Consider the following 13,847-nt stretch of genomic DNA (forward strand, 5'->3'; position numbering starts at 1 on the left):
CCTGTCCTGGAACTAGCTCTTGTAGACCAGGCTGGCCTCGAACTCACAGAGATCCACCTGCCTCTGCCTCCCAAGTGCTGGGATTAAAGGCATGCTCCACCACCGCCCAGCTAAGAAATGGATTCTAATACCAGTGAAGGAATTAGGCTTGCCAGCAAGAGTAAATAAGAAAAGAACCAAAACTCTCTTCTTCCATATCCTTATATAGGTTTCCATATCACTTAGCAAATTTGTTATGGTTTTTGACTCTTTAAGAGGAAAGCCATGCCCACTCCCAGTGACCCCTGCTCCCCCCTTCCCGCCATCTTAAATCACTTACTGTTCCCTCTTCGTGTGCACATCTCCCCCTCCCCCCCCTACTTTCTCTCTTCTCTTCCTTCTTTCCCCACACTCTCACTTTCCTCTAAGTAGTAAATATTCAATTCTGTTCTATTTTGTACAATGTGTTCATGTGCCTTTTACCTGCTGCCTGCTCATGTCTGCCTGCTGCTTACCATTGTTTACAGTGTCTTTAAAAATATATGTAGGCTTGGGAGAAAAAAGAAAAAGAATAGAGAAAGTCCTTAAGAAAAGAAAGAAATAGCTGGGTGGCAGTGGTGCGCATCTTTAATCCCAGCACATGGGAAGCAGAGGCAGGCAGATCTCTGTGAGTTCAAGGGCAGCCTGGTATACAGAGTGAGTTCCAGTACAACCAAAGATACACCGACAAACCCTGTCTCAATAAAACAAAAATAAAAATAAAAGAACGAGTATTAAAGTAAGACCATGTAAGGATGGAAAATAAATGGAGTTTGGATACTACAAGCTATTGTGTTGCCTTTGGATTGTTTAACTGCTGAGGGAGGCCAAGAGCTGCACAACGACATTTGATAAAAATGCCTTGTCTTCAAAATATAAGTAAAAATATATGTTACTTTGGAGAAGAGGTTATGTTTTTATTTCCATATGAAATGAGAGGCTGTAGATTCATTCTGGGTTAAGAAATATCAGGTTTGATTGAGGAAGATCCCCTGAACAATCTCCAATAGTAGCAGAAGGCCCAAATAATACAATGCTCAGAACACCTCTGTTTCAGTTTCTTCTTAGTTCTACATCCAGAACAGTCTCAAGACTTCTGACTGATATGATTCAGCCTCAAAGAACATTTCAGTCAGGACTTAGCCATAATCCTAAATTTTCTTTTGGTCCTCAGACTCTCATCACCCCCAATCAGCAGGAAGTAGCCTACAAAACTTCATCCACATTTCAAAAAAAAAAATGTTTGTCTTGTTTAAAGTATTGGTTACAAGTTGTTACATGCTACAAGCTGCAGCATTATACAATAATTTCTCAGCCTTCTTTTCACAAGTGACTTATCAGAACCAAGGGATCTGGTAAAGGCTAAACCAAAAGGCAAGACTTTTTGGCGTTACTGATTTGTGAATAAAGTGACTGTCCTTTGCTATAGATTTTTCTATATATATTTTGCTGACTCCCTTTCTATTACATATTTGGAAATTAATTCCCTAGTCAGAACAGTTTCCCACTTCCAGGCCTCCATTCATCTTTCCTAGATAAATACATAGATCTGCCTTCTTTATCAACAGACATTTGGTCAGAGTTGAGGGTCCAGGCAAAGAGATATTAAGATATTCACAGATTCCAAGTATATAGAATTACTACCTGCCCAAGCTGATGCTCTGGTTTTACCCCCACAAAACCCATGATTATAATGACTAATAATAGCATAGCCTGGAACTGATAGTTTAGAGGCTCAAATGTCTTCTTTACTTAGAGCAGAAAGTCTAACTCCAGACGTAGGCCCTTAGAAACTACTGTGTCTGATGTTTGTGCTATCTGATCAAGAGCCATCAGCTTCCCCCTGACTTTCTATGTTGGTTGCCTGGTTACCTGGTAGCCTCTATGCTTGCTGAGAGAAAAGAAGTGGCATGCTGATTTAAACAATCTGTGCCCTATTCATAATTTTATTGAAAATAAACCTTTCAGACCTTTACTAACCACCTAAAAATATAGTATAGCACACTAACCTTCCTTTCTAGTATTCTCTGATGATTTAATTTCTTTCTTAACTAACTTTCTCCATTAAGGAGTTCAGCACACATGTAATAGCCACTCCCATGGACATGTGTATCTCTGAAAACACTTATCTGATTTTCTATGGGGCACAAGAATTCAGGCCCTGGATCCTGCTAGGGCTGGGGAATTGCTGGTTTTTAAGGGTACATATGACTGGGAACATTTGTAACTGGTAGAAGTAAGAACAATGTAAAACTAACAATAGTATAGATCTAATAGCAATGTAGAAAAAGGGAGAAAAAGAAGTAACAATAAGAAAAGATAGATTGGAGAAAGAATAAAGAATTTGGATTGATGGGACCTGTTGTGAGTAAACTTCTTTACTCTGAGATTTTTACACCCCCCTTAGCTATTTGTGGCTTCTTTAATTGAACCCTGAAAAAAGAGTCATAAAGGCCAGAACCTTTAAGCCTCCCATTAGTTATAAAAAATGGTTGGGAAAAAAACTAAACAAAGGAGATTAGATTCAGAGTGGTGTAGGAGGTCCTTCTGTTTATGTGTTGCTTTCATTGGTTTAATGAATAAAGAAACTGCCTTGGCCTAGTTGACAGGACAGAACTTAGGTAGGTGGGGCAGGCAGAAATGAAAGATAGGAGGAAGAAAGCAGAGTCAGGAAGACACCATGGATCCTCCACCTGAGATGAACACCCATTAGAATTTTACCTGGTAAACCACTACCACATGGCAGATTAATAGAAATGGATTAAATTAAGATGTAAGAAAACTAATGGGCCAAGCAGTGTTTTAATAAGTGCAATTTCTGTGTGATTATTTTGAGGCTAAGCTAGGTGAGAGGCTGGGACAAACAAGTGGGCCCTCTCTTTGCCACATCAGAGTTCTTGTTTTGAAAAAAGGGGGGGGGGGAGTGATGTGGGATAATGCTCTTGTACCCTGTAAAGATTTGTTACTTAATAAAATGCTGATGGACCAGTAGATAGGCAGGGGAATAGGTATATTCAGGAGAATTTTGGGAAGAAAAAAGGCATAGTCTGCAGTCACCAGTCAGACACAGAGGAAGCAAGATGAGAATGCCTCACTGATAAAAGATATTAAGCCATGTGGCTGACATAGACAAGAATTATGTGTTAATTTAAGAAGTAAAAGCTACTTAATAATAAGCTTGAGCTAATAGTCCAAACAGTTTATAATTCATATAAGTGTCTGTGTGTTTCTTTGGAACTGAACAGCTGTAAAACCAGATGGGATATAAGCTTCTGTTTACATTTTCAAAGGAAGGTGTTTCCCAGATTAAATGTGTGTTTTCCTGCCTCAAAATTTAGATTCAAAGCATGCTTTTCCATAACTAGAAAGATCTGAATTAAAGCCATATCTTCCTTATTCAAAGATTCAGATTAGAAGTAGATCTCCATACTTGAAATTAAGCAAAACATCCTTCACAACTGTGTTCTCCATTTTGGGGTGTTAGTTCCATATGTAATCAAGTTGACAACTAAGAATAGCCATCACAAAGTCATTGAGGGCTAGCACTGAGATGGTAGTTCTCCTTAATTTCTCCAGAAAATTTATCTTAAAAAATGAATGTCTCAGTTGTCATTGATTTGAGTTCAAGATATATTTACCTGATTGTCATGTTCAAACTGTCACCCTTGCTATTCTGCCTTGAGGTGATGAAGGCTGGGTGTTCTTATTTCATTTCTGTTGTTATGATATCATGATAAAAAGCAACTTGTCTAAGAAAAGTTTTGTTTTAGCTTCCAATTCTAAGTTGTACCCCATTGTTGTGGAGATACTGTAGCCATAGTAGACTAAAGCAGCCATTCATATCACACCCACATTCATGAACAGAGGGAAATTAAGGCATACATGATTTTTGATCCCTTTCTTGTCTTTAGTTCATTTTCTGCACTCTCTGATAGTTGAGTTCTTTCTCTCCAAGAGATGGTTCTAACCAAACTGGTCTGGGTTTTCCCATATGAGTTAACTTAATTAATACAATCATCCAAAGATTTGACCACAGACTAGCCCAATATAGATAACCCTTCATTGGGATTTTCTTCCCAGGTGAGTCTATATTCTATTAAATTGACAGATAAAGCTAACTATCACACTAGGGGTTGTCTATAATCTCTAAAACAATGTGCTATATAAACCTCTTCTACTTGATAATCAGTCTCTCCCAAGTATTTTTATAGTGATATAATGCTGGCAATACTTTCCAAGTGCAAGTAATAACTTTTCATATTAGCAATAATTTAAATGATAGAAACACATTTTCTGAGAAAAACAAAAAGAAATAAAAATCAAAACATATAAATTAGCATGCTTTAATTATCATTGCCATACTTTTATTACTATGTGTTCCATGTCCTCATAACTGATTCACTTTATAAATGTTCAGCTTGCCAAAGAAAATATGTTTAATGAGACAACACAATAATCAGGATGACTAAAGTAATTTTATTTTGTGCACATATAAATTATTCCATTGTCTATAACCAACACCTTGTAAAGATAATAGTAAATAGTACCTATACATTAGGCTTCCTTTGTCTAATAAATTTAATGAGCAAACACTTAATATTTGTGTTTTAGAATATTGTTATATTAAGTCTATTAAATATGTCTCTATTAGTTCATCAGTTTCACATACTAGTTTTACCAGCAAGAGGATATATTTTTTATTGCTCAATATTGATAAAAATCCACAAAAATGTTTTTCTCTCCCATTCTGCCTTTAATTTGCAAGACTTTAACAGAAACGAAATAGCATCAAAGTTCACAATCAATGAAGTCATGTTCATATAACACCTACTGTCTTCCATGCATAGTTTCTAAGCCTCAGTGGTAATACTATTAACTTTTCCCACAAGACTCTATTAGGTTATTATTGCCATTTTCCATTTTACACCTTAAATATTTCTTCTTAAATCATCAAAATGACTATGAGTAATTAAACGAATGACAGTTAATGATGGTGAGTAAATGGAATAAGGGAAACACTACTCCTTTGCTGCTGGGAGTGCAAACTTGTACAACCACTATGGAAATCAGTATGGTCGTTCCTCAGGAAGATGGGAATTGATCTAACTTAAGGTCCAGCTACACCACTCTTGGACATATACCCAAAGGACTCTCTGTCCTACCACAGAGGTATTCACACTTGCTCATCCAGATTCCTCGATGTTGCTATGTTCAGAAAAGACAGAAATTAGAAACAACCTAGAGGTTCCCCAATTTTAAAAAAAAAATGAATATAAAGTAAATGTGGTACAATGAAGTGCTCTCGGCTGTTAAAAAAAAATGACATTGTAGAATATGCAGGCAAATGGACGGAACAAAACAAAAAAAACAAAAACAAAAAAAAAACCTTCCTGAGTGAGGTATTCCAGACTCAGAAAGATAAATATGGTCAGTGACTTGTTTAGCCATCAATGAAGATTTCTCCTACAGATGATGAGAACAAACACAGAGACCCATAGTCAGACATTATGCAAAGGGAAAGAGACCTTGAAATACTCAGCCCAAATGGGATGTCTTCATCAAATCCTTCTTTTTGGAAATCAGAAACCCTGAAAAAGGTGAAGCAGAACGAGTGCAAAAGTCAAAGGGGATGGGAGACACCAAGAGAATATGTCTAAATCAAGAAGACGAAAGCCCATAAAAACTCAAAGCAACTGAAACAGCATGGGCACGAGCTGCCCCAGTCTGCACCAAATACTCTGCGTATATATATTATGGCTTCCATTTTTGTGTCTTTATGGGGTTCCTGAGTATGTGAGTCTGTGACTCTTGTAGCTTCTCTTGGGCTCTTTTCCTTCTGTTTGTCTTTTCCAATTTCAATGTGATTGTTTTTTGTTTTATTTTATTTTTTTAATGTTTTACTGTTATCTCTTAGTACCATGTTATTTGTTTTCTTCCTTCCTTTCTTCCTTTCTTTCTTCCTTTCTTTCTTTTGGTTTTTCAAGACAGGGCTTCTCTGTATATCTCTGACTATCCTGTAACTCACTTTGTAGACCAGGCTGACCTCGAACATTCAGAAATCTGCCTGTCTCTGCCTCCCTGAGTTCTGGGACTATTTGTGTGCACTACCACAGCCTGGCTTGTTATTTAGTTAATGAGAAGCAGAAGGGAATGGATCCAAATGGGAGGGCAAGTGCAGAGAAAATGTGAGGAGTAAAGGAAGAGGAAATTATAGCCAGAACATATTTTGTGAGGGAACAATCTATTTGCAATAAAAGTTATGCACATTGATACACAGAGAATTTATATAAAACTCTGTTCCAAAGTTTCATGATTAGTTGTAGGACATAATTTCAGTGACTGGATCAAGGAAGCAGAACCTTCTCCCATAAACATGGCACCATCATGTCAAATATCAAAACAAGTGACTCCAACCATAATACATGCTATATACGATTAAGTGTGTTTTCTGCTCCTGGATGGTGTCTTTGTTTTTCTTCCCTAATAGATTCTCCAGAGAACAATTGTTTCTGCTTCTAAGACTTTCTTGAACAATAGTCGGCTAGAGATTTCCCAGCACAGTGGAAAATGGCTGTTCAGTGAGATTCCATCAACCACTAAAGTGTGTAATTTGTAGTTCTGAATGGGAGTTTGCAGGAGTTTTAGAGGAGGTAACACATGAAAATAAAATGTTTTGGCTCTTCTCATTCAGAAGAAAGTTGTTCTGCTTCTTTACCTCCAAGAAAAAAAAAGCACAATCAAAAAGCAAAGAGATTTTCTAACACAAGAGTTGGCTAAAGTCTCCATTCAGTTTTGTGTTAACAGTTCCCTCATTCCACTGGAATCTTTCCTAGTGTCTCATAAATTATTACAGTGAAGATGGAAGTTAATGGCAAAACCCCCCAAAACAGCTGACTACACACATAGTTTCTGCACTACATATTGCTAAATATGAATATTTTAAAGTTTATAGTCAACACTATCAGCTCATAGTTTCAAACAGAAAGATGTCTATGGAGAGAAAGATAATTGGACACATTTGAAGATCTTAGATTATGTTCATCTTCAGTGACATTAGTCAAAGTTGCATTTATTTGTCTCATAACAACAAGAGAGCTGAGAAAAGAAATGCTGTTCTTGATGACAATGCCTGTTCTTTAAAGCCACAAAACATAGTACAGGAAATTATTCAAAGCAGATGTGGATGCACACCAACATTTATTTCTTCATCTAAAAGATTGTGATTTTCTGCTTGAACTGAGCTGTCCAAGAGAAAATATTTTCATTAATACAGAGTGAATTTTTGCAGGCATTTCTTTTCTAATAGGATCTGCTGTCTCCATTCATTTTGTAATTGTCTTAATGAACCCATGTTCCTCAAACTGGAGTCTTAAGCTGATTTAAACTCAACATACACAGATGATAATTGATTTGCTCCACAGGGAACTGCTTCACGTTCCACCACAGAGACCTCACTAATTACAGGGATTCAGTTGTCAATGATCTATATGAACAACTTCTAGTCAGGATGGCGACAGGTACAACTTGTTTATATAAAAATATAGCTACCAATGAAAATTAAAGAATGTAAATAAAGTGAGTATTTTTTAGAACTTTCACAATAACACTTGTGGGATAACTGAGAGAGATTCTTGGAAATGACCTTTGAAACACTTGACAGTTTGAGTTAGCTAACAGAGAAATCCATGTAGTGTTCAATATCCTGAGTAAATTGCTTTGACTGCCTTAGGTTATGGGAATATCAGTAAAGTCAATATGTTATTCATTTAGGTGGGAAACAAATAACTACAGAGTATACCCCGCCTCATCCCATCCATCATTTTGAAACCATAGCAGCAACCCAGTGACTCTGAAGGTATGGCCAGAGGCTATACATAATAGAAAAGTAACATGGAGATTCTAATCTTAGCAGTGGGACATCTCTGTATTAATACAAAATATGTTAGGATGCAACAATATTCTAAATATATGGACAGTTGTGTTTACAGTAATAGCTAAATGATATCATCTGAATAAAACTGGAGGATGAAAGATGATTCAAGGACTGCCCAGTGTACTAAAAAATTGGTCATGATTTCAGAGACTTTCAGTTTGATAAATCCATTTTTTAAACCTCTATATACTTTAGTTTTTGCAGTTAAAAAAATGAAATTGCCTCTATTCTCATGGTGTGTGGTTAACTTTGAAGACTGAAAAGAATATACACAACAGATAAGAATTAAATTTGTGAAAGTCAGAGTAAAAAATCAGTTAAAATTCTAAATTTCCATATGCTAACAAAGAATTGTTAGAAATTAAAAATACAAAAAACCAAATTCATTGATAATTACACTTAAAACATAGAATACTCATAAACAGATTTAGTCAAATGTAGGTGAACACAGACAATAAAACTAGAAAATACTGTTGAAACTAAAAGAGGCACAAAATAATAAAGAATTTAGCCAGGCTCCTGAAATGGATAACCTTGTATTATTAAAATGTCATTTTCCTTCAATTTCTCTATAGCAACAATGTAATTTCAATCAAAGTTCTAGCAAAAGTTTTGCAGAGGTCAACAAGCTGGCTTCAAATGATACATGAAAAAGGGAGCTACAATATGAAGATATTTTTTTAATGTAAGCAAAAGTTAGACAGCATTATACATTGTATGATTAATTAACTGTATGTGTACGGTGTGTGAGTGTCCTAAATTTATTGTTTGGTAATTAGGGTTTTTTTTTAATTTCTTATTTATTTTACATTTCAACCACAGTTTTTCATTCCTTCCTTCCTCCAACCTTCTCCCACCTTGCCCCAAACCTCTCCCATATCCACTCCACAGTAAGGGTAAGGCCTGCCATGGGGAGTCAACTAAGCCGGGTACATTAAATTGAGGCTGGACCAAGATCATCCTCCCCACACCAAGGCAGAGCACAGTATTCCACCATACGTAATCAGTTCCAAAAAGCCAGCTCATGCAGCATAGTTAGATCCTTGCCCCACTGCTCGGGTCCCCACAGATAGACTAAGCTACAGAACTGTTTCTACCATGCAGAGGACCCAGTTAGGTCCCATACAGGTTCCCCAGCTGTTGGTTATCAGAAGCCTTAAAGGTCTAGCCTCTAAAACTTCCTTTCAGGGTTCAAAATAAAGATGTCACGATAAGCGAAAGGAACTGAAATCTGAAGGTTAATATGTCTACTCATAACAAGTTCTTTCTATGTCTTTTTATTGTTCTCTTTCTTGTACTCGATTCTAACTCCTGTTCTGTCTGTAATTTCTTAGTTCTATTCCTCTGTCTCAATTCTAATTTCAATTCCAATTCTCTGTGCTAATATTTTTCATTTTCCTATCTCTGCTAGTTACTGGGACACTTTTGCTTCTGTTCTGGCTCTGTTGACTCTCTTTGTTCTTACCCAGCTATAAAGACCCACAAAACCTTGCAGGCATAGGTAAGCAGACAACCTATGTAAACAGACAAGGGAAGTTTATGACTCATGGTCCATTAGCATTTTTGTCAAATATTAGGGAGCTTCAATGTTAGCAATCATTGAAGCTTGATGATTATCAAAGGCATCAGTGGAGGTTTGTCTTCCTATGGGTGGTGGGTAGATGGTTAATTATTTTTCCTGAGAGTAAAACACACGCAGTAAATCTCCTGAACTAAAGTCATCAGTAAACTGAGGTGAACGTGAGGCGAGGCCTTAGGAATCTTTTAATGCAAAGTTAGCTTTAGGTCATCACTTTTCTTATGCCTAAGTGAGGTAAATACAAAGGCATGCTTACTTTTTCTATCTATGTAAATAGCTATGAATTAACAGCTTTTAGAATGTAGTAATTCTATGACCTTGGTAATCTGGGAATGTCTTAAACAAAATGCTTTTGCCTGGTCCCTAAATGCTGACCAAGTGCCTGTCAATAAAGGTAATTGCAGGAAGACATATCTCTATGTTTACATAAAAGAGAGAAGCAAAAACCTGGTAGTTGGAAACAGTTTTCTTGCCTAAGTCATGGTCTTCACACATAGCTCAAATAGTGCTGAACATCAGGAGACAAATTTGTAACAGAAGGGGAATCAGTTACAGCAAAAAACAGCTATTTCATTCACCAGGAAATAATTCCAATATGTCCTGTATCTTGGTTTAAACATCAGCCAAAGCCCTCTACTCTGATGAGTAACTTTGTGAAAAAATGACTGTATAATGTTCTGGCTCATAACAGTTGGTATAGAGTAAGTGAATTCTCATTAGTTCAGCTCAGGTCCACTGTCTCGGTGGATTTTCTCTGTCATGATCTTAACTCCCCACCCAACTTTATCATGTAATTCCCTCCTCCCTCTCTTTGACTAAAAACTTGGGAGTTTGTCCTGATGCTTGTGAATCTCTACATCTGATTCCATCAGTTTGGTAATTAATTTTTTTAGGCTGGTACCATACTGTCTTTGTTACTATGGCTCTACAGGATTTTTTTTTGATAATTCTAAAACAATTCTAAATCATGCCTTGAACAGATATAATCATCCATTGGCAGAGGGCAAGATATAGAAGTGATTTTCAGATTTTTGTTAAACCTCTCTTCTGGATTCTTCCATAAGTTTCCAAATGCCTACTGGGCAGTTTTATAATCATTGAACTGTTTTCATACTTTTTAACATCTCCACGTCACCTGTCCCTAGAATGTATGTCATTCCACTGCATCAATTAAGAATGAAACACTTCACATTCCCTTTACTCTACATTTTCCCTTTTATCCCCTAAACACAATGAGGTAGTGCATCTCTTTAAGCCACAGGTACCAACATGCCCTAAATGAATTTTTTTCTCTCTTCTCTTTCTAGCAATGTCATCTTCAGTTATAAGTTGGGGAAATCTTAAAGCTCACATGTCTACAGCTGCAAGGTGTATATGAGCGGCAAGGTGAGCACTAATCATTAGAATTTCCTGAATTACTTCCAGTGATTAAATCCTAATGATAACTTCCAATGGTTGTGAATATCACAGCATTTATCTTATAAGTCATTAAAGATTTAAAAACCTGCATTTGGGCCAGTGAATCTCTCTGTTACATCCTTGTAAGTCAATTTCTGAACTTCATCTTACTGAGGCTCAAGATTAACATCATCATTGAAAAGTCCACCTTGAGGAAGCTGGGGAGATAAATACCTCAGTTTGTAGAAAGTTTCGTCAGTATTAATGAAATCCTGGGTTCCATTCCCAGAACCACATAAACTGAATGGGGTCATGAACATATGTAATTTCAACACTTTGCAAGTGAGGAAATAACAAGTACAATTCCATCTTTGGCTATATGGGAAGTTCAAAGCAACCTATGTGTCATAAACAAAAAAAAAAAAGAATAAAATACTCTATTTCAAAATAAAGTAATGGGTCATTGACAACTTAAAAGTTATTTCTTAATGTTGATTACAGAACCAGATTGTTAATGAAAGTCTGGAAGACAATTGGTGCTTGGATGCTGCCCAAATGATCTCTTTCAAGTATATGTGAAGTCTCTTTATTTGGTTTTCTTCTTTTCTAAAAAAAAAATCCTGTTTATCTTTTATATAACCCACTTATCACCAATCACAAAACATTTTTAAGAACTTTGTGCAAGAAATAAAATGTTTTTTAAAACCCAATACTACAAATCCTAAGTTCCAAAGTGAGGAAAATTGGGTATGTTTTAGACATTTAATGCTAAAAGTCAGAGATTTTAAGAATGTTATTTCTCAGTCTATAATTCTCAATACTAATAAGGCCTTCAAATAAATATTTGTACCCCCCACACAATTAGACAAGTTGTATTCCCTTGTAGAACTATTTTTATGAATTCATAACTTACGTCTAGATTTCTTTTAGATGGAGAAAGAGAGAGAGAGAGAGAGAGAGAGAGAGAGAGAGAGAGAGAGAGATAAAGAGCTTAACATTAACCAGAGAGTGTGGTTTCATAGCAAAGTACCTGCCACCTAAGCAGAAACCAGCCATAGTCAGGCATGGCAGAGTGCCTTTCTGATCTGAGCATTCCAATGGAGAGGTGGGAAACAGAAGAGAGAAGGCCTAAAAACTGGGTGGATGGTTAGCATGGAAAAGAAGTTGTGAGACTGTGTCTCAAACACAATCATAGGTTAGGGATAACTCTCAGAGTTCTATGACCTCTATATACAGGACACACAGAGAGGGAGAGAGAGAGAGAGAGAGAGAGAGAGAGAGAGAGAGAGAGAGAGAGAGAGAGAGAGAGAGAGAGAGAGAAAGAGAGCGCAATAATAGCTAAATAAGCTTAATGGCTTGGAATGTCATCTCTTAAATAAATAAAAACTCTGACCTAGATGGTGGAGGTAAATGACATAAATCCTGGTAATAAGACTACCTACCTCATCAATTTTCTGTCTCTTATGGATGATTAGTTTTTATGGTTACCAAACCTGATAAACCTGAGAGTTTAGAAAGGTACTTCAGTATGGAGATTAAAGTCATTTGTGAAAATTTTCTTTTTTCCCATCAGCCCTGGAGAAGTGAACTTATATCATGATCACCCTCTAACTCTCATGATACCAATAAAGGCTTCTCATATTAAATGATGTACTCCACAGCCACATAGAGTTCTTTGAGAAAATTGTGGGAAAGGTAATATTTTTCTTCCAAACAGCTTTTAGTAGCAGAATACCAACAATGGCAAAGCAAAGAAAATCCTGCCATTTATTCTGCAAAAAAAGGCATCTGCTGCTTCCTTAAAGTTTCTAGTGTAGTATAGTGAAAACCATGCCTAGACATCTCACCTGCTATACCCACAATAATTCCAAAATTCTGTGCATAGTACTGTAGATAACAGAAAAAAGCAAAACATAATTCCACAGGAATGACTAAATGAAGTGTTTTTATAAATTCTTTCCAAAAACTACAGGCTTGTCTCTTTTATTATGCCTTCCACTCAAAAAATAAGAACACTTTGGAAATACTTTACAGTTTAATAAACTATAAATAATAAATATCTTATTAAGATGCAAAATTAGTTACCGTAAGTATATCAAAATAACACCTCTACTTTAACAGTTTTTTAGCTGATCAACCCAATTATGTGATGTGCCAGTCTCAGCACTGTGGAAGCTAAAAGCAAGGTATAATTGGTTTTATTGATTTGTGACCAGTGTTCTCATCTCAAGAAGTTCAACATCTCAATATCGTACTGCAAACACAAGCTAGAAATGTCCATTTTATTAGTTAATATGTCCCTGCCTCATAATATCTAGCAATCTTATTTTCACTTTATTTCACATCCCCTGCAGAGAAACTGAAATTAATTACTCTTCCCAATCCCAAATGATTTCTAGCAGATTATTTTATTTAAGATGCTATTACAAAATCAGAAAAAGATAATTGTATAAATTTAGTACTATCGAATCCACAGATTTAAAGTCAAACATATTAGTTTTTAAACAATCCTTGATCTATTATACATGTATTTAAGGAAACAGAAAGAATATAGTCTTCTACCTTCTAGAATTACACTCTATTAAAGCTGTCGATTTAGTTATCATGATAGTACTATAAACATAAAATGCAGGTTTTCTTGCAAACTGCCTGAACAAATCAGTAGTGATCAATCCTGATGCAGTGTGGATCCTGGAATCAGTATCTTTGCAGGAAATACCTAGTTGAGTTGAAAACTGCCCATTCCAAGAGACCTGACACCAGAAGTGCCTATCCCCTCTGAGGACAATTTCAGATTATTTCTTAGTCCCTTGTCTTGGGCTAACAGCCTAATCTACATGTGACTGTGCTCTGGGTTTTGTGCCATCTTTTCTAGGAGCTCCAAGAATGCTATGGACAAGTCTCAGACAGACTGAGACT

The sequence above is a fragment of the Microtus ochrogaster genome, linkage group LG4 (assembly GCF_000317375.1).
Source record: "Microtus ochrogaster isolate Prairie Vole_2 linkage group LG4, MicOch1.0, whole genome shotgun sequence".
In the NCBI taxonomy this organism is placed as follows: Eukaryota; Metazoa; Chordata; class Mammalia; order Rodentia; family Cricetidae; genus Microtus; species Microtus ochrogaster.